Source organism: Anser anser, assembly GCF_964211835.1.
Source record: "Anser anser genome assembly, chromosome: 33".
Classification (NCBI taxonomy): domain Eukaryota; kingdom Metazoa; phylum Chordata; class Aves; order Anseriformes; family Anatidae; genus Anser; species Anser anser.
Window position 1 is genome coordinate 375,654 of NC_139754.1, and position 20,762 is coordinate 396,415.

At 35.9% G+C, this 20,762-nt stretch overlaps 1 pseudogene across 1 annotated transcript in view; it reads right to left on the bottom strand.

Moving 5' to 3' along the window:
* Positions 1-20,762, bottom strand: part of LOC310888308 (adhesion G-protein coupled receptor V1-like) — a 78,220-nt pseudogene that overhangs the window by 6,469 nt on the left and 50,989 nt on the right. Inside the window, exons 28-42 of the transcript in view lie at positions 19,032-19,641; positions 17,870-18,085; positions 16,677-16,892; positions 15,234-15,478; positions 14,858-15,039; positions 13,300-14,114; positions 11,665-11,874; positions 7,297-7,427; positions 6,939-7,038; positions 5,766-5,945; positions 4,044-4,207; positions 3,387-3,480; positions 1,293-1,371; positions 665-803; positions 19-160 (exon numbers count right to left, since the gene is read on the bottom strand). The product of the transcript in view is annotated as an adhesion G-protein coupled receptor V1-like (transcript). The remainder of the gene's footprint in view (positions 1-18; positions 161-664; positions 804-1,292; positions 1,372-3,386; positions 3,481-4,043; positions 4,208-5,765; positions 5,946-6,938; positions 7,039-7,296; positions 7,428-11,664; positions 11,875-13,299; positions 14,115-14,857; positions 15,040-15,233; positions 15,479-16,676; positions 16,893-17,869; positions 18,086-19,031; positions 19,642-20,762) is intronic.

The window sequence follows — 20,762 nt, forward strand, 5'->3', positions numbered from 1 at the left end:
ATTAAAACTAAGTTTTACCTGTTGTGTTCTCCCCTAATTCCAGCCCCAGAGATGGATTTGTTAAAATTAACTGGAACTTCTCATCACCTTCAGGAATCTCATCATCAAAAATCATGACATCAACAGATTTATGCCTTTCTCCATCAGCAAAAAAAAGAGTCTAGCGTTGAAACACATAAAGCACCGAATACTTACATCAGTTAATATCACACAGAAATTTTTGACTACGGTAAACAGAATTCTGTGAAATAGGAAGGAAGGGAAAGCATAGGAAGAGCCATATTCTCTGTTCCTTATAAACTGATTGAATCAGAAATATAAAGGTTCAGCACATTACAGAATGAGGACAAGAAAGAATAATTTATTTTGAAAGTCCTGTTGCAAAAATAGTCTATGAAAAAGTTTGTATGTCTAATCAAAATTAAATTTGAAATCGATGTTTGAAAGTTTACATTTTGCTTTATATTAAAAAATATATTTTTAAAAAAGAAATAAATAGTAAGAATAAGAATATTTTTATTTCATTCTATTTAGATTACCAAAGCAACTGAAACAAGCTGAAACATCTAGCATCACTACTGATCATTCTGCAGAATAATCAAGAAGATATTCTTTTACGGAAGCTGAAAGAATAAAAAGTACTAGATTTAGAGTTGCTTCTTACCCTTGAGGTTACATTAAAATCCAAACCCAGCTGGGCCTCCAAATTTTGGGCATAAAAAAATACAGACACATTGCCATATGATCCTCTGTTTCGGTAAGCCATTACTGTCAGATTCCCATGAGATTCACTAACTTCAAAACTAAAATAAAAAGAATAATTCTCAATGTTCACTGATTATGTTCTTTTGAAAAAGATAGTACATTTTTATTACATTTTCACTCTGAATTATTCCCTACCTTATAGTTCTCTAACGCATCCTTTTTACCTTTTTTCTCTTATCTAAATTGAATTAAGTAACACGAGGTTTTTGTTTTGTTTTGTTTTGGTTTTTGCTTACATGAATGGTGAGGCTGGAAGAGTTGATGCAGGCTGGGGAGGTTAGGCAAATTGGTGATATAAAAGGACAACAGTGAAAGTAGTAATAAGTAAAAGAATTCTGATTAGATGAATAGTGAATTTTTGTTTTCAGTGTGGGAATCCCACTTTCTAGTTCAGCTGAATTGAATGATTACTTTACCATCTCAAAGACATGGCCCTATTTTTAACAGGAGTTTTACTTTTAGAAAGAAAATGGGCAACACCAATCACTAATTGGCACAGTAAGTTCTTCAAGGAAGATGAGACTTACTTGGTACCTTCCCATTCAATTACTCCTCTTACACCATCATTAGCATCGATAACAATTTGAGAAGCTAAACCTTCCACATCTAAAAGGCAAAACAGAAAGACAAAAATTAAAGAACAATAAAATCAGTTTTCTTGATTTTCAAGAATCACAGAAGCATTTATTCAATCGGTACTAATATTACAGTGTCTTTACAAAAAATGTGTAGGAGAAAATGGGAGTGGGCAAGATAACTGGAAAGAGTCCTTACTACTAGAAGTGCAATAATGCGTCTTGAATTAGCACTGTAATATTTAATAATGCATAAAAAAAAAAAAGACTAAGGAAAATGTAGAAAGTTAAACAGCACATAAAACATTAGAAAATAATAAAGTCTAGATTTGCGATGGAATCTTAATTTGTCTTCACTATAAGTGTTTATTACAATGACATTCAATATTTTGCATTTGCCATTCTGAGTATGAGAAAGACAATGAGGAAGAATAATAAATGATTCAGCATTTCATCTTCTATTTGTGCTTCAGTGCCTCATCATACATTCTAATGGCACACCTCAGATTTCACTACAAATACACAACTATTAATTTATTTGTGGGGTGTTCACATACTGTAATATTCTACTGCTCCATAAAGACATACAGGTATTTACAATTAGCCTGAAATCGTAATTGAATACACTGCAGTGTGAAAAACACCAAATAATAGGTTAATGTCAGAAAAGTCTACTAACTTCAGAGACCAGAACTTTACAGTCAAAACTTAATACTTCTCAGAAAATAGGTTGTTGTTTTTCAGACAACCGCACCACACAACTACCTTAACTTACTTGTTTACTTTTTATAAACTTCAACTTACTTTCTAAAACCAAATTGACTTCACCGAGTCTGCCATAAGTATATTATGTTTAGATCCATATACATTTTTCCATCAATTCAGATAAAACTGAACAAAAGTAGAAGATTATTGCCATGAATCTAAGCCTGTCACTATGAGGTAGAGATGACGATGAGCAATAGCTCTACACAGACAACAGAAGTGTTACTGAGGTTTACAAATCCTGAGGGAGTAATGGCAATTAGAGACATTTCTGCTTCACTCCTGCATTTTCTCATGTCACCCTGAAGTCAGATCTGTTCACCCAGGATCTGTAAGAGTTTGCTCACAGACACACACGCGGACACACGTATTTGAGTCAGGCTATTTCTTCTACCAGAAGAATTCACTGACATGTTATGTGAACACATTTTTTCCTTATGACTTAAAACTATTATTTTCTCATTGTAAGTAAAGCTGACCCAATGCAGTGTCACATCAGTGTTAAATGGTCATGGTTCAAGGAGACAGCCAAAGAGAAAGTGAGACTATACAACACTGTTTAGTTTGGATGAATCTTTCATTCTTATATGCTACTCCTTTCATATTTTAGACTCAACTATTCACAAATCAGCAATGAGTCTTGCAAGTTACCTTTCAATCTGTAACGAATTAACTCAGTCACTTCTATAAGCATGCAAAGAAAAGGGAAAAGAGTCAAAGAAGATGTCTGACATTATATAACTAGTCTTTAGTACCACAGGATAATCCAACAGTTCTTAAAGCTAATGACTACTATTCTACTGAATTCTGAAGAAGCAAAATGAGAAGCAGACTAAGCAAATAATAAAGATCATTGCAAGAGTAGGAAAACCATAAAATATGTTTCCTAAAAGTGATAAAAGAATAAAAACAGACTTTTTTAAAAGAGTGAGCAGAGTAGCCACATAAAGTTTTTTTTTTACTTTTTTTTTTCCATTTTGTAGTTTGTAAATGAAAATCAGATGAAAAAATCACCAATAAACTTTTCAAATAATTGTCCTTTCCAACTGATAATTACTAACTCCTCTACGAAAATTAATTTAAATTTTCCCAGAGTTTAAAAAGCAAGAGATTAAGTGTAATAATAAATCTATTTCATATTCTATGATGTTTCTTCTAAATAACCATGTCTCATCTCAGCATAGTTGGTAAGTAAGAGGAATAATGGTAATCTCCCAAGGTAATATAATATAAACCATTAAAAAGGAAAAGTAAAAATAATTTGCTATAAGATGTTTTTACCTAGCTTAGGTGGGGATGACGTTGAATGGTTCATGATGAGTTCCACTGAAGTTAAATTAACCAAGAAGAATTCTTGCACCTCTGGTATATCATCCTGCAAAACACAAATACAGTACATCCTCTTCTCATTGTCCTTTAAGAAACTTCCACAGAAGTCACCAAAAAGGATCACACAACAAGTCTCTAATATTACTGTGACACTAGAATTCATTTTTCTGTTTTCCTGAAATAATTTTATTGGGTCTGAAACTGATTATCGTGGAAGAATTAAGTAAGACATTATATATCATGAAAAAGATCCTGTGGTGACGCTAAACTATTCTTGCAAATAAATTACTGACCGATTTTAGAGGCATGTATCTCCAGCAATGAAAAAGTATGAGCCTGTAGCCAGCCATGAAGCACACTGTTCTAAATACTACTAGATAGTTGGTAAAGTTTTAATGAGACAACTTTATTACCTTTAGACAGAGGTAGAGCTGCTTTCTGTGACTATTTGATCCCTTGTGATTTTAATATTAAGATTGAAACCATCTTTCTAAATGACAGTGAAATATAACACAGGGCTTCAAATAATGGCTGCAAGCTTTAGTTCCCAAAATATTACCCTTTTGAAATCATACAGAAAAGTACAGAATTAAAGGGTTTAGAGGTTACCTCTAGAATAGTAATATTTATGGCAACTGATGTTTCTCCTTCTTCTAAAATCAGTGAGCCAGAAGCAGGTACATAATCAGCTCCTGGTTCAGCCACAGTCTCTTCTGTCTGATTACTTACAGTGAGCAATCCTGTAACTGTGGCATAAGTAACATTGATAGTACCTGTTTAATTTGTGAGGAGAAAAAAAAAAAGAAAAAAAAAATTGTTTTTCAGTTCTTATATAATGTTCACTGGAATGGATAAAGACAAGAGATCAAATTCTCATCCACAAAATAAAAAGACTAACTGCAAAACAGAAGGATTAAAAGAGTTATCCAAAGTACATTGGAGCTAGTGTACCTTTGTTACCGTTATCAATATGCCTTCAATTTGACCTTTGCTGACTTGTCTGTCTGCATAGGACTCAAAAATCATTGGGTCCAAATGCATCCAGAAATTTGAAGTTCTGTGGACCATAAATATGAAATTGCTGAAAGACTAACTGGGACATCTCATGTACCATTAATATGAGTTTTTGCAACAAGGACACTTTTTGGGAATGACAGATATCTAAGAAAGGCTCTAAAGACAGTGCTGGGAAACACAGATTAATAAATCTAGATACTTTCCTGGGTAGATTGACAAACTTCAATAGAGAACAAAATTAGGGGACACACGGATAAATATTACCAAGCAGAAAAGTTATACATTATAGTTTTGAGAATAAAGCCACCTCTCGCTAATCTGGTAGGGTAAGTCAAGTGGCAAACATAAGGAGTATGAACCTGAAATAAAATGATAGATGAAATTAAAAGCTGCTCTATATGAAATAAAATGTAAGAGATAAAAGAGTCCTAATTAATAAATAAGTAACGATGCTTATTTTAATTCAGTGAGAGATCTTGCACTTACTATGAACAATTATCTTAAAACATTAGTTTACTGAATAGTGTTCAAAGAGTACACTAGAGTATGGACTGGTATTAAAAAATAAATGGAAAAATAGTGTCATTAAAATGTCTCTAAAACTCTCTGGTGTCTCCAGATCTTGAAAAGCACTGTAAATGTTACTTCATTTCAAAACAAGTATGGCAAAAGAAACAGCCAGATTATCACCGAGGTGTAAATATAGTCCAAAAAGGCAAATAGGAAATTATTATACATGTTTTCTCACAACATAAGTTGCTATTTTCAGGCAACAAACACAAGATTCATTTTTTTTTTTCATGAAGCACACTATTGTATTGTAGAATTGAATACTATATAGTTTAAAGGATGTTAATGGATAAATTGATTCAAAGAGGAATCAGAAATTGTCAGAGGAGACATAAATTGAATTCAATGGTCTGGACACAACTTTTTCCATGTGACATTCCTAAGGTGCTGACTTCCTGAAATTCAGAGAAAAAATATGTGGGATGTGTGTACATGTCACTTTTCTCATGTTTTTTATTTTTTCTGAAGAGACTAATGCTTTGAGACAGACTCATTAGACAAAAATATGGTAACCTTAATAGCCACCTGATTGTTACAGCTTTCAGATCCCTTGCTGTATTAATGAGGATTATGACTCTAGTAATAAGTAATATTTAGTTTCCAAGTCTGCAGAAAGAAGCTTAGAAGTTCTGAAAAAAATACCAACTGTAACAAAGATTTTTCCAAACTTTCATTATCATGGCTTTTATTTGCCTAATGATAAGCAAAACAAAACTTCCTTTCTCTTGGAGTTGTTATACAGACCTAGAGATCCAAATTCTCTGTTAATAAAAAGCTGAATTGTTTTGTTTTCTTCTGGGATTAAAACCACCCTGGATGTGGAAGCAAAATTCAAAATTCCATGTGGTTCATCACTAGCTTCTACTGTTAGAACAGCTTCATATCCTTGACTATCCAAAACAGCAGCACCTGTAGAAGAAACTCCTGCAAGAGAATCAGTGGACTGCAGTGAATGAAGTGTTATGCAACTAATATTTTTGTCTTACATTATTGTTAATATTACATTTAAATAACGTTCAGTAGCCATGCAAATACCACGAAACCAAAGCTCACTGAAGTATGTGGATGGTGTGGGACCTACACACATATATATACTTACATTCTATAACAAATAGAAACAGAAATTTTATGCATACCAAGTACAAAGTCACAAAAATGTATTAAAAAATAAGAAAACTTAACAGGCCAGTGCCAAATATCAACTTCCCTATATTTTAAAAGGAAATAAACCATTTTCCCAGGAAGTACCTCCAAAAGCTTAAAACTATATTCCACTTCACAATCATTACATCAATAAACTGATATGTTTTCCAACTATTGCTTTGATGAATAATTTTGCTCATCCCGTTGGGCCACAGTGACTCTCGGAAGTTGATAAGGCACCTCGCAGCAACACAATCCATGTCAAGTTAGTTTGGTGTTTGGACATTAATTTCAGTTTGAAAAAAGGTATTTCAGAACGGATGCAGTTTAAGGCTTCTTTTCTCACTATAATTTTAATGGCAAGAATAAAATATTCTGACCACCTTGAATTCAGGGACAGATCAGTAAGTCTGCAGCTTGACAAGATTGTTTAAAAAGATAAAAATATCTGCATGTTTCATGGCAACTCTATCCATGACATATTAGTAAACTCAGTTTGCATTAAGATTAAGGGAAGAAACAACCATTGAATTAAATAGGCAGAGTTAAATCAGGATTGAAAACCATTTAAGTGTATTTGTGGAGACACGGTGGGATTTATATATACATACATAAGGACCAAGCCTATTTCAATAAAATGTTAATGAACTTTGCGTACTTTGCACCAGCTGCAGTTTGCTCAGTCCTATACCTCCAAAATGAAATAATAAAATTAAAAATATTATATTATTAAATGGTATTTTTAAGATGTAGCTGGCTATAGTTCTGCATTACCTTCTGTTTTGATGTTGTATAGGATGACTTGGTATTCTTCTTTTTCTTCAGGAATATGGTCATCCAGCAGATCAACATACACTGTTGTATTCAACGTCCCCTATTTGTTTTAAGGGTAAATTGATTAGCCATTATTTTATAAAACACAAGTGATATCATAATGACAAGTATTTTGAACAATTTCTTTAAGAAGAGTTAAGTATCAAGAATTGTAAGCTCCCTCCAGTTTGTAAGTCAAAAAGTGAGAAATTAAATAATCAAACCAAGAAAGAAGGACTGTTGAAAAGGCACACTTTTTCTCAGATCAGTTCTAATCACACTATTTTCCTGTAGCCAACATCACTGTTTATGGACTTACCTCAGGAAAAAAAAGTATTCCAGAATAGTTTGCAAAATTTTGTTTTACATTATGTCCTACTATCTTCCACTCAACAGTAACATTTCCCAGTCCTGGAGGAGTTCTTACGATGTGGAATTGTAATTGTTCTCCTAGGAATAAAGGACAAGATGCAGTGTTTCAGGGTCTCCTCTTCTACATGTTGGTTATAAAAATGAGAGGTCAAAAACATGCATCACACAGTTAAAGTATTTTTCCTGAAAGATATTGCTATTTTTGTCAGTTTGAATTTCACAGTAGTTATATACCACATTCACTTTTAATGCTGAAAAGAAAAACCTAAACTTAAACTCTTCTAGTTTTTTTTCTTCTGTTTTTAGTTCACACTTGGAAATAATTATGAACATATGAGGGAACTTGGTATAGATGAATAACTTAGAAAGGGAATGTTCATGAAAACATGCGCAAACATTAGAGCAATACAAGTCTGTAAACTGTACAAAACAGTAACTACTGTATGTACCAACAATAATAGTAGTTTTCTACAACAGTTCCCTGGAAAGAATACACATTATCTGAACATTTGCACTGTCTTGTGACTTTATTCAATGCATGCAGAAAAAAATGCTTATAATTATCTGTAAGTTCCATTTATGTGAGTTCGAACTTACAAATATGGTCACTGTTAGAAAACAAAACATTCAGAAAATGTTAATAATTTCTTATAATCTCAGAGGTAATCAGTATTGCTGGACAATGTGCATATAAAGGAAGCAAATACTATGGTATTTTGCACATTTATAACATTTAACCCCAAAGGCACTTTAATTAAAAAGAGTAGACCTCTTAGTAGGCTTTGTAAAATGTGGAAATTGTTTTATATTCACAAGTTTTTCACAAAATTTCCATTAAATATTTTAAATGTGGACATGTGAAATTAGCATGTTATATCAACATGGAATAGATCAGTAGGCAATATTTTGCAAAACATTCACAATAGAGGACAGATGGTTATTTATAATAGGTAGGTACATGGCATTCATATTTCATATGCATTTTTCAGGTCCACAGAATTTAAGTTCAACAGCACATTTTGTCCTGCATTGGCTTTCAGAGACATGAAATATGCAGAAATCTACAATTCTGAGATTTTTGAAAACAATACATGAGATTTCTTTTGCTTATTGAAGAATTAACAAAACATAAGATAATGTTATAATAACATTATGCTGCCCAACTAGTCCCTTTGATTATGCAATTTAGAGAGCAGCAACTTAGGATGCTGTCTTGCTATTCTACTGTATTACCTTACAGAATTGTACAGCATTGTACAGCTAAAACTGGCAAGAAAAATCTGAAAATTTTCTAGTTACATTTATTTTTTGTAAGGAAGAGTCAGAGATATGCATGTATATTGGCTACCAATGAAAGAGAAAGGAATTCTTAACTTCAAGAGCCCTTAATATACTTAAATAAAATTTAATATTGTAAAGAAGTAATACAAAAACTGTATACACCCATTTTCAAATACATAAATGTGCTATTCAGCCCCAACATTTCAAACTTCAGTTAAGTCTCAGAGATGTCAACATTGATGTCGACATTGATGTCGACATCTTTGGCTTAAGTTGGTCCATGTTGCTTCTAAGAAAATTAAGGAATTCAAAATTTATTGATATCACAAGGATTCCACTTCTACAGTCAAATATCTGGATGGTAGACTCCCAATTTACAGGTTCCTCTGAGGCTAAATCATTACAGTGTTTAACACTGCACTGCAATCCACTATGTTCTATTTGAGAATTTTGCATATCCATTACAAAGAAATAAAGATTTAAAAGAAAAGTGGTTTCAATGGTTTAGTACCATTGGGAAAACACACACACACACAAATAAGGCAAAGCTTATTTCAATATATCTCTATAAGTTATAATGAATTTTCATTGAAGACTGGGAAAAATGCTTTATGATATAGAAAGCTGTTCCACTATAATCCAAACACTGAGAAGAAACTTGAAGTCATTATTACAGATTCCAAGTAGTTATTTACTGATCCATGTTTCCTACCAGCTTTACCAAGATTTTTTTGGTATTCCTATCCAGAAGAAATGCTAATATGAACACTAATTGATTTCTGAAGATTGAAAGTGTTATTAGGCTAAATTCAATATTTTTTTTAATATTTAATCCTTATCCATACTTTTACATTTCTACATTGTGACTTAATAAGTGATGCATCTCTTACATAGAGAAACAAAGAGGTGGGTATTTATCGCTGTGAAGAAGGGAGCATCAGCCGCTCTCCTCTTCCTCATTACTTTAAGCTACTGCAGTGCATTTTCTTGTAATACAGTTACACAACTGTCGCAGACCCCTGTCCAATAAAAAAATACTACACTTATCCTCAATAAGGTAAAAAATAACATGCACATTGTGAAAACAAAATGTATTCACTTAACAGAAAATTTTCAATAACACAATAACTGTAAAAGTAATGATATTTGGATTTATGTCTGGTAAATTTTGCTTTCGAATGAAAAAAATATTTTGACAAACTAAAATAATCTAAATGCCTTAGCTCTTTTGCTCTTTCTCTATTTCTCCCTTTTTCTCTCTCTTTTTTTTTTAATCAAAGACACTTAGTTCACTTGTTTTGTTTCTGGCTGGAAGGCAATGAACTATTTCTTTTCACAACCTGGAAAAATAATATAATAATAACTATATATAATAATAGAACTATAGCCAAGTACTTCAGTTTCAAGCAGCCAGCATTTGGTAGCATGCTATGAATAACATTTAACCAGTTGAAAGTATTCAGGGACTTTGGGACTGAGACAGTTTGTATTAATTCCTTGTGCTCATTAACAGCTCTTCTTAGCTAATCATATCACATCTGGCTTGGCACAGAATTAACACAAACCATACCTAGATAAAAAACCAAAGGTTATGATGCCCTTTCATGTTGGGAAAACAAAACAAAAAACCTTTGGTTGAGAAAGCCATTTTTCTTCAAACAGAAAATGTAGTGCACACATTAGGGGACAAGTTCCTGTTTTGTGAACTTTCCCTGCCCATCAGTTCAAACATCAGAGAAACGTGATACTGCAATACACTGAGATTCCATCAAAGGCCACCTAAAGCAATCACCACCAGTACTATTATCATCCTATGCAAAACTGCATCAAACTGTAGATGAAACATGCCGTGTATTCTTTAAAACAATAGTAGAAATGTTTAGTACATACCAAATTATTATTGTTCTTTCTCAAATGTTTGCTTTCTCTTATAATTGCTACTTCCCAAATCATCTGCCATAAAAAAACATCAGGTTCATGGGACAGACAAAGGGAAGATGTTACCCTAGTGTTTCTGCAGGAATGTTTTCTAGAATATTTTAAATTCTTTGTAAGTCGCTGATAGATCTGATTTGCTTATGACTATTAGGTGTGTGTATGTTGGCAGTCATGAAGTGGGCTGGCAGGAGCCTCGTGCAGGCCAACAAAGAGAAGGGCAGAGTCCTGCCCCTGGCGGGGAGCAGCCCCAGGCACCAGGGCGTGCACCCTGATGGAGAGCAGCTTGACAGAAAGGGCTTGGGGTCCTGCTGGACACTGCACTGGGCAGGAGCCAGCAACATGCCTTGTTACTAAGAAGGCTGATGGCATTCTGGGCTGAATTAGGCCAAGTATCCCTAGCAGGCTGAGAGAGCTATCCTTCCCCTCTACTCTGCACTGGTGAGGCTGCACCTGGAGCACTGGGTCCAGCTCTGGGCTCCCCAGTGCAAGACAGACCTAAACGTACTGGGAAGACTCCAACAGAGGGACACCGAGGTGATCAAGGGAAGGGAAGAGAGGCTGTGAGAGCTGAGACTGCTCAGCCTGGAGAAGGGGAGGCTCAGGGGGATCTCATCAGTGTCCTTCAATACCTGAAGGGAGGGTGGAACAGGACAGAGCCAGGCTCGTGTCAGTGGTGCCCAGGGACAGGACAAGAGGCAGCGGGCACAAACTGGAGCACAAGAGGTTCCCTCTGAATATCAGACAGCACTTTTGTGCTGTGTGGGAGCACTGGCACAGGTTGCCCAGAGAGATTGTGGGGTCTCCCTCCTTGGAGATACTCAAAAGCCTGGACATGGTCCTGAGCAACCTGCTCTAGGTGGCCCTGCTTGAGGGGGAAAGGACCAGATGACCTCCAGAGGCCCCTTCCAACCTTAAGCATTCTGTGATTCTATGAATGCTTGCAAGAGTTCAAAGTACATGTCAGGTATGTGGATATTCACTTCTTGCTGGTGTTCTCTGAACAGTGAAACACAATCATTGTGAGTCATTATCAACTGAAAGCACAAAGATGGAAACTGGCATTAAAATTTGAGCGTGGTCAACACAAAGAACACACCTTCACAACCAATAACAGATCTTGAGGCTGTATGGAAGCTTATAATTCCTGCCACATTGTCACTTGCCAGAATAATCACTGTGACAGTGTCAAAACTGGGCAAAATTCGACTCCCTCCTTCAGTATGGACCAGGCTGATTTCAATACTTTCATCATCCTCTGGCTCTGGATCATCTATAATGGGCAGCGTGACCATCTTCTTTGTTTCACCTACAAGGAGAAGAACGTATACAACCGTGTGTCCACTTGGAAACCACCTTGTAAAAAGACTCAATCATCTCATTTTGAAAATAATTAAATACATAAAATATATTAAAATTGCATGAAACAAACTTATTTACCTTTCTGGAAGTCAGTGAATGTCATTATGAAATTTTATCTAATTACTATTGATCAGTCACATTAAGCCAATAAAACGATCACATCATTAAATATACTATGTAGAAATTAATTATATAGGAATTATTTCGGAGTGCCTAGAATTCTTTATTTTCATTACAAATTCTATGACTTTAAAATTTAACTTAGAAAAGGGGAATATCATTCTTGAAAAAAAAATAAATTGCCAGGTGCTAAGCTCTCCGATGAACCATTTACACAAGGGTGTACATTCAATATGAGTACATTTACTGAGCCAGGGAATGCATTGAAATGGGATGACATTTTGTTAGTTCCTTGCCTTTGGGACTATCAAAGAATAATAATGTAAGCAGCAAACACCGTTAATCTCTAGTCGCTATATATCCATTAAAATTTACAACACAATCCTGTTGTTCAGTGCGTGTGCATAACCCAGCTGTGTTTTATGATCATTAGAATATCAATTTACAGAATACATATGTATTTCCTGCTAGATTGTCTTTCAAAATACTTCAAAATCAGTTTTTACTAAACTTATAACGGGTAATGTAATTACATGTCAGCCTCACAATCATTGCCAGCAGCCATGCCTTACTATTCAGATGATTTATCAAGCTAGCACACTAGAATCTTTACTACGCACCTGGAAATTGCTTTCAAAATATCAGTTCGATTAACTCAGACTTTGAAAAAATAAAATACAGCATAAAATACAGCATGCTGCATGGTACTTAAGTAATGTCTGAGAGGGACTTGTTTGTCCTGTTTGCAATTCTTTTAAATATGTTCTGTTATGTTACGTTTAAATATGTTTTGTTATGTTACAATATGATCTCAGAATTTAAAGAGATGTCATGAAAAATTAGTACTGTAGTGACCGAGGGCTAACAAAAGACCACTTAGGCCTGATTCTCATTTCCATTATCCTTGCTGTAACAACTATCTTCGACTTTATTAATCCTTACTTATGTGGTAAAGGAAATCTTTATAGTGCAATATTTATACTGCAATATTTCTTTAATAAAAACCCTTAGGTATTTATTGTGCTTAGATATTTCATTGTGCTTTGCTACCACTGTGTGTGTTCTGCAAGATAATGCTACATGCTAATGAACAACCATACTCTTTTGCACGTGTATCCTTAGCATTCAGGAAAATTTAGCCTAAGAAGAAGATATCAGTTGTCAAAACATCCACAGTATCGTGTACTTGTCACGTTCTTTTTTCTTTTTCTTAGTTTTACAAAACAGAAGCCAAAACGAGAGCTTGTCTCACCTTCAGCAAACACCAGAGTCTCACCGACACCTATAAAATCCAAGTTTGGAGTAGCAGTCCCACCAATGACACGCCATTCCACTGTCACTTGTCCCAGGCTGCCTTCTGTTCTGTGTATCATTAGCTGCACGTTGGTCTGAGGACGTTCCTCTACTTCAACATACAGACCTTTCTCTGTTGCATTGGGACTTACACTGTAGATCTTAAACACTCCAAATGCGTCTCCATTCATCATTATGATAACTGTGGAGGTATTTGGCTGTCCTATGGTTGGTTGGTTTTTTGAGCTGGCTGAGACGTTCATCAGTTCTGCTTTCAAAAGGGTTATAGTGAATCTCTCATCCAGTTCTGGCAGGCTGTCAGGCAGTATGGTAACTGTTAGATTTGCAAACTCTTCCCCTTCCTGCATTATGGCCCACTGTCTTGTAACAGGTTCATAATCACTGCCAGCGATGGCTTGTGTGCTGAAGAGGGCGAATGCACTGGTAACGTTTTTCTTGTAGGTCCGGAACCCTGAAGTGTTGTTAGTTAATGGGCTGATATCTGACGTCAGCCAAAGGCAGAGAGGAATCCCTGAGGCACTGGAAAATGTAAAGGCTGAACATGCTTGTTCTTTTAGGCACTGAGCTGCACAGGAATACACAGGGTCACTTGCTGCTGACACATTCACTCTGGTCTTGGATGGTTTGTCAGGAATTCCTTGTACAGGAGGCTCGTAGTAGGCCAGGATATCCTGACCTTGCTCCACAGCAAGAGCTACAACGTCAGTCTCAGAAGTGCTGTAGAAAATCTGCAGCTGACCAAATCTTCCCTCACTAAAAGACATTATAATAAAATAAAGTTCTGTTAGTTGACAAAGGATGTCTAATATTCTACATGTTTCTGGGTTAATAATAGAAGTGAACAAAATCAACTGACCCTTTCTGAATTGCTGAAAAATTCCAAATAACACATCAAAATGCATTCCCTTTGAAACTAGTACCAGAATAACTGAGTTATCTTATTTTTTTGTGGATAGCAAGTTTGATTATTTATAGCTTAGGTAGTAGTCTGTTAAGAATGCATATTTGTAAACATTTGGTTCTAGGAGTTAACTTAGTCTTCTTCAGGACTTGGCAGCTCTCCTTACTTGCAAGGAAGAAAAAGCCGGTGACACCCAGACTTATCATCCTTCCTCTAGGATCACATGCATAAAACCTGTTTTCCTTCTCTTATTTTCATCCTGTAAGGGCTGGCCATTTTGTCCTCCTGTTCAAATCACAGGAACAGGCTACCATGCAGGTTTAAATGATTTGATGATTAAACGGACAAAATGAATAGTACACTGTGTACGCCGAGTTTACATTGTGCATTTCAATGTATACTACGTTTAAGTAATTTATGTAATACACAGACATCTACTTCAAAAACAATGTGTTTGAAATGAAAATACATTGAGATGGCAGATCAAAGAATTGATGCACATATTTTTATGAGAGGAGCATGAAATTTGACATTATAGTGGAAACAAAAGTGAAGAATAAATAGTAATTACAAATAAAGCAAACATTATACAAACCTTCGCCTGACTGTTATGTTTGCCAGCAAATTTCTTTCTAGTGGCTCCTGAACTCGATATAAGGATTGATGAAAGAAAACTGTGCCATAAGGATTATCATTGGCAGGTATTATAATACTTGCCACGCCATCTAACCCAATAGCACCACCATTGGAGGCCTGAGTTAATTCTACACGGACAATCTCAAAGAGAAGAAAAGAAAAAGAAGTAATGCAGCTAGACAATTTGTGGTTTTTCTAACAATAATTACAAGCAAAGTATAACATGAAATTATAGCACCTTCCTGCCGGAACATTTCTTGTTTTCCATCATACATATTTCTAGAACAAGTCAAAATTAATACCATCTTCAAGGAAGATGTAAGTGCTTGACTTACTTCTTCTATTTCTGGAACATCATCAGCCAGGATTTCCAATAGTAGCATCTGAAAGGCTTCCCCAGGGGCAAAAGTAATATTGCCTGAGGCAACCTGCAAGTCCTCATCAGCAGGGTGTCCACCAATGGTAGCAACCCACTCAACAGTAACGTTACCAAGTGTCCCAGCATTGCGGATTACTGGCAGATTTATGGGTACTGATCCAGATTCAGGCTCCTCCACAGTAAATTCGGTCATCTGGAACACTGAAGTGCAGCACAAAGAGGTGTATTTCATTAACAGTAATATTTAAAATAAAAACACCATCCTAGTTACTGAATTATATATTTTATTTCACTTGATTGCATTCATTTGCACAATTAAAAAAATGTTAATCAGGTTTAAACTTCAAATTGAACTTTCAGTATCATTTTATCTGCAAATAAAATTGGCATGAAAATTCAGCCCCCACCCAAGAGTTTATTCCAACGTATCCATTGTTCAAGGCTAGCCATGATCTAAGTTTTTAGAAGACGGTCAGAAGGTAATTTTTCCCAGTGAGGAAATTTTTTATCATTTTTTATGTCACGTATGGAAAAAATGTGTCAACATATTCCATCTAAATTGTTTCAAATATAAGTCTTTCTTGTATAAAATCTTTAGTTGTTAAGAATGAAGTTAATGAATTATCCATGTGGAATTATTTACTTTTGTCAATTTCCTTTACATTTTGCTGATAAAATGGAATAACTGAAATAAAGTAGGGTACTAAAGGGAGAAAGAGTAAGTCAAATAAAATGGCTGGAAAACATACACCAGAAATACTGAAATAGAAAAAATAAATAGAAAAGATAAATTTCTAAAATGTCATTAAATTTTTGAAATTACCATTTTTTTCTCAAAACCTGTGTAATGAAACTATTTTTGGAAAGTGTCCACAATCCATTTTACTGATAATGATAGAAAGAAGAAAAACTACAATAACTAACAACCAGAACATACAAGAATGCAATTTAAGTCATATTTGTACTTTCCAATTTCCCCAGATATTTAAACCTGCTTTGCCTGATTATTTTGTAAAACAATGACACTGCACTATCTAAACAGGTTTTGGCATGTAAACTTAAGCTTCAAGCTATTGCAGAAATGCAACATTTAGAATAGATAAAAAAATACAAATTAAATTAAAATCCATCCCCATTAGGAGACTCCAAAATCCACCTTCGTCTCACAAAATCTTGATATATAAGTTGACTGAATGCTTCAATTTCGCTATATAAGGGCACCATTTGCCCTTACTTACACGTTTTAATTTAGTTTATCTTATTTTGTCCTTTACTGTGTTCATCCAGACTTCCCTTTTTGTATTCTGAAAATTTTTATTCCATTGCCCAGTAATAACTCACCCACAAATCAGCAGATTGCTACTGGACAAGAGAAAATATGCAAATAAGACTCATTTACCAAAGGATCCAAACGGGTCATCAGAAGCCTCAATGGTTATGACTGCCCTCGTCAAAGATCCAAGCAAGGCTCCTCCTGTCGTTTGATTCAGCAGCTGAACATAAAAGGACTCCTCAACTTCAGGATTGATATCATTAATTATATAAATTGGCACAGCTTTACTTGTTTCTCCTTCTAGTAAGACAACATCTGATGAGGCTACACTGTAGTCCTCACCTAGATTTGTACATGAAAAAATAACAAAACAATCAAAACACAGAAGAATATTAAGGCATTCTGGTTCATTATGAAACATCACTAATGTTTATCAGCACTAATATTTATCTGTTCTTTTTGCATTCCCTTGTGTTCATATGTTGGTGTGTTTTTTTGTGTTTTTTTTTTCTTTATCTTCATACCCAGAAAATACAATTGTTTATTTCCTAGTGCCTTTTAGATATCTGGATGGATGAAAATAAATCTCATCTTGGCCAAAACAGAGTTTACACTGTCAGTCCAAGAAGCAATTACAAAAGGTCCATTATTATCTTCCATTGAGAAGATCACACAACTGTGACATTTCTATATTTGATTTCTGATAGTTGTCTGGCTTTCCAAGAGATAAAATGAAACAGAAGTACCTTTTTCAAAGGAGATTTTACTAAAGGACATAAGGTCACTCCTTCCCTCGTGGAGCTTTTCAGGGATCACCTGAGAGCTTTACCTTTCATTTGCAAAGTAAAAGTCTTCTTGAATTGTGCTTAACATTTGTCTGTTTCACAGAGGAGTCACCAGCTCTCAATTTCCCTCCAAGAAACTCAAATAAGCCATGTATGGTAGGTTGAAATATGTACAAAGGACTAAGTACTAGCTATATATACTACTACAGGATTTTTTATTTTATTTTATTTTTTTGAGAAAGTGAGTGGCCACCAGGGAAACAAACAGCCAATTCCTTTCCTTAGTTTTCTTGCTAGATTCTTCAGTGATGATATCTCTGAGTTTTTTTAAATTTGATGTAAGGTCTCTTCTATAGGACCTGAATTCCTGTCTCCTAAGTACACTCAGTAAGTATCTCACACTTTGGTATTTTTTCTACTTGTTTTACTAGACTGCATTCAATACACACTTGCTTGCTTTGGTTACTCGAAGCATACAGTATGCTCTTTCTGGTTTAACACAGAATGTGTATTTCTGCTATTTTGATTTCTTACCAGCTGTTGCAGTTATTGGCATAGCTTTGAATTTCACAGAAACATCTGCAAAAATTCCCCCAGTTCTGGTCACGTTAATGATTGGTCCAACATAATTTTCAGCAACTCGCACAGCTGAAGCTGAAAGCTGAAGTGTTCCAAAAGCATCATCATTGGCATTGATAATTACATGAGCTATAGTCTCACCCACTGATCCAAGACGAGGAGAATTTACAACTGAAATATAAAAAAAACCTCTTAGAGCAAGCCTGAAATGCCTCCTATATATGGCTATACTGTTCATATACATACACCTGAGTTTAGTGGATGGCCACTACTAGCTTTCAATAAAATTTTCATTTTAGATTTGGACAAAATATAACTACAAACTGCACAAGCATATTTTTGATGTTTGAATTATATTATGTCAGAAAATCCACATTCTTACTAACTTATTATTCTACCCTGCTGTGGAGCATACAAAACACCAGTTCTTTGAAGAGGTGAGGTACTAGCAAAATTACTTATTTATTTGTCCATAGGACAATAGAATTTTACACTAGCAATGATGAACTATAAGTAACCTTTCAGTTTCCCAGTAGAATTTTTTGTAGTGTTTCCCTTAAAAATCAAGATTAATGTGGGAGAGTCATGGGGGAGAGGGAAGGGAAATTAGGCATGCCAAGAAGCTCTTAAGCATAAATAAGGCTGTAATGACCTGAATTTATCTGATCGGGCAAACATCCTCTACGCTAAAAAGCCAGCATGAAGCTGCAATTCTACACCACTTAATGTTTAAAAGGCTTTTTTCGCTTTCAGTAAGTGCAACTAGCTTATTTCCTATCATTGTGCTTTACAGAAACAACAGGTGAGCAGGTATTAGCACACAAAACCAATACAGTAATACAGTTGGCCTAAAACACCTGGGATAAAGCAGATGCAGAAGGGAGAAAGAAATGTCCACCCCTGACAAAATTTTGTGGTAAAGGAAATATATGCTGACACACAGAATCTTCATACTTAATGTGAGATACTCTGACATATAACTTACAGGATTCTTAACTATACAGAGTTAGGCAGAGGTAAAATTTTACTGTAATTTCAATTGCTGCATTTTATCCTATTAAATATAAATATTAGCCTACATATTTAAGCTTTGGGTTTACATATGAAAGACACTTACTTGGCCGATCCTGTACTTTGTCGATCAAAACAGTATTGTTTAGCTCCACAAAAACAGATTCTGACCTCTCAGGATCATAATCATCCAAAATAGGCAAAGATATTGTGGCTTCGCTTTCATTGGCTGCGAAGATCACATAACCAGTAATGGGTATATAATCTTCTCCTTGTATTGCTCTAACAACATCAGGTGGAAGAAAGGGTGACTTTTCATCATCACCTAAAGTTCTGTATGTAACCACTACTGTACCAAGAAGACCACCAAGCCTTACTATTGTCAGGGAGATATTTTTTGTTTCTTCCTCAACTTTTATTGGTCTGTTTCTCTCAGAAAAGATGAACAGTCCATATGGATCATCATTAGCTAAAACTGTTAATGTTGCATTAGTGTGATTTCCAAGACGACCACCGGACACATTGATGATCAAAACTGAAAACACCTGATCCAGTTCAGGCACGTTGTCAGGAGAAACTTGTATGGTAATATTTGCTCTCACTTGGCCAACATCAAATGTTACATTCCCATATGCAGAGACCAGGTCTTCTGTAAGATCACAGACTATGACCCAATACAGAGTCACCTCAGACAGGGCCCCATGAGTTCTCACAACCTAAGTGGAAAACACAAAGATTTATGTATTTCTTTGTACTATAAGAAAGAAGAACATAAAAGTGTAAAATGGCATACAGCAAAGTCACAGAATCACAGAATATCCTGAGTTACAAAAGATCCACAGGGATTATCAGGTCCAACACCTGACTCCACACAGGACCACCCAAAATCAAATCGCATGTCTGACAGAGTAGTCCAAATGCTTCTTGAACTCTGGCAGCTCAGTGCTGTGACCACGTCCCTGGGGAGCCTGTCCCAGTGCCCGACCACCTCTGGGTGCAGAACCTTTCCCTAACCCCCAGCCTGACCCTCCCCTGTCCCAGCCCCATGCCGTTCCCTCGGGTCCTGTCGCTGTCCCCAGAGAGCAGAGCTCAGCGCCTGCCCCTCCGCTCCCCTCGTGAGGGAGCTGCAGGCCGCCATGAGGCCTGCCCTCGGCCTGCTCTGCTCTGGGCTGAACAAACCCAGGGACCTCAGCCGCTCCTCATACTTCTTGCCCTCTAGACCCTTCACCACCATAGTAGCCCTCCTTTGGATGCTCTCTAATAGTTTATGTCCTTCATATATTGTAGCACACACAGTGCTAGAGGTGAGGCTTCGCCAGCACAGAGCAGAGCAGGACAATCCCTTCCCTTGACCATCCAGCATTGCTGTGCCTTATGCTCCAGAACACAGTTGACCATTTTGGCTGCTAAGGCACACTGCTGGTTCATATTTCTCTTGCTGTCAAGCAAAACCCCCAGATCCCTTTCCATGGGGCTGCTCTTCAGCCTCTTGTCCCCAGGCCTGTCCGTACAGCCAGCATTGCCCCTTGCCAGGTGCAGAATCCAGCACTTCCTCGTTTAACTTAATTCCAGTCAACTGTGACCTCTCCAGACTCCAAGACTATTGAAAAATTATTGAGAGAGGTCTTGCAATGACATCAGCCAGCTCTTTCTGTACTTTGGGATTAATCCCACTGGACCCCATAGACTTATATGCATCCAGCTGGAGCAGCAAATCCTGCACAAGTTCAAAGTTGGCTGGGAGTTTATCATCATCACAGTCCTGAAATTCAGAGCTTTGGGTGTCCCCGAGCCCATCATTGGTGTTAAAGACAGAGGCAAAGAAGGCATTAACCTC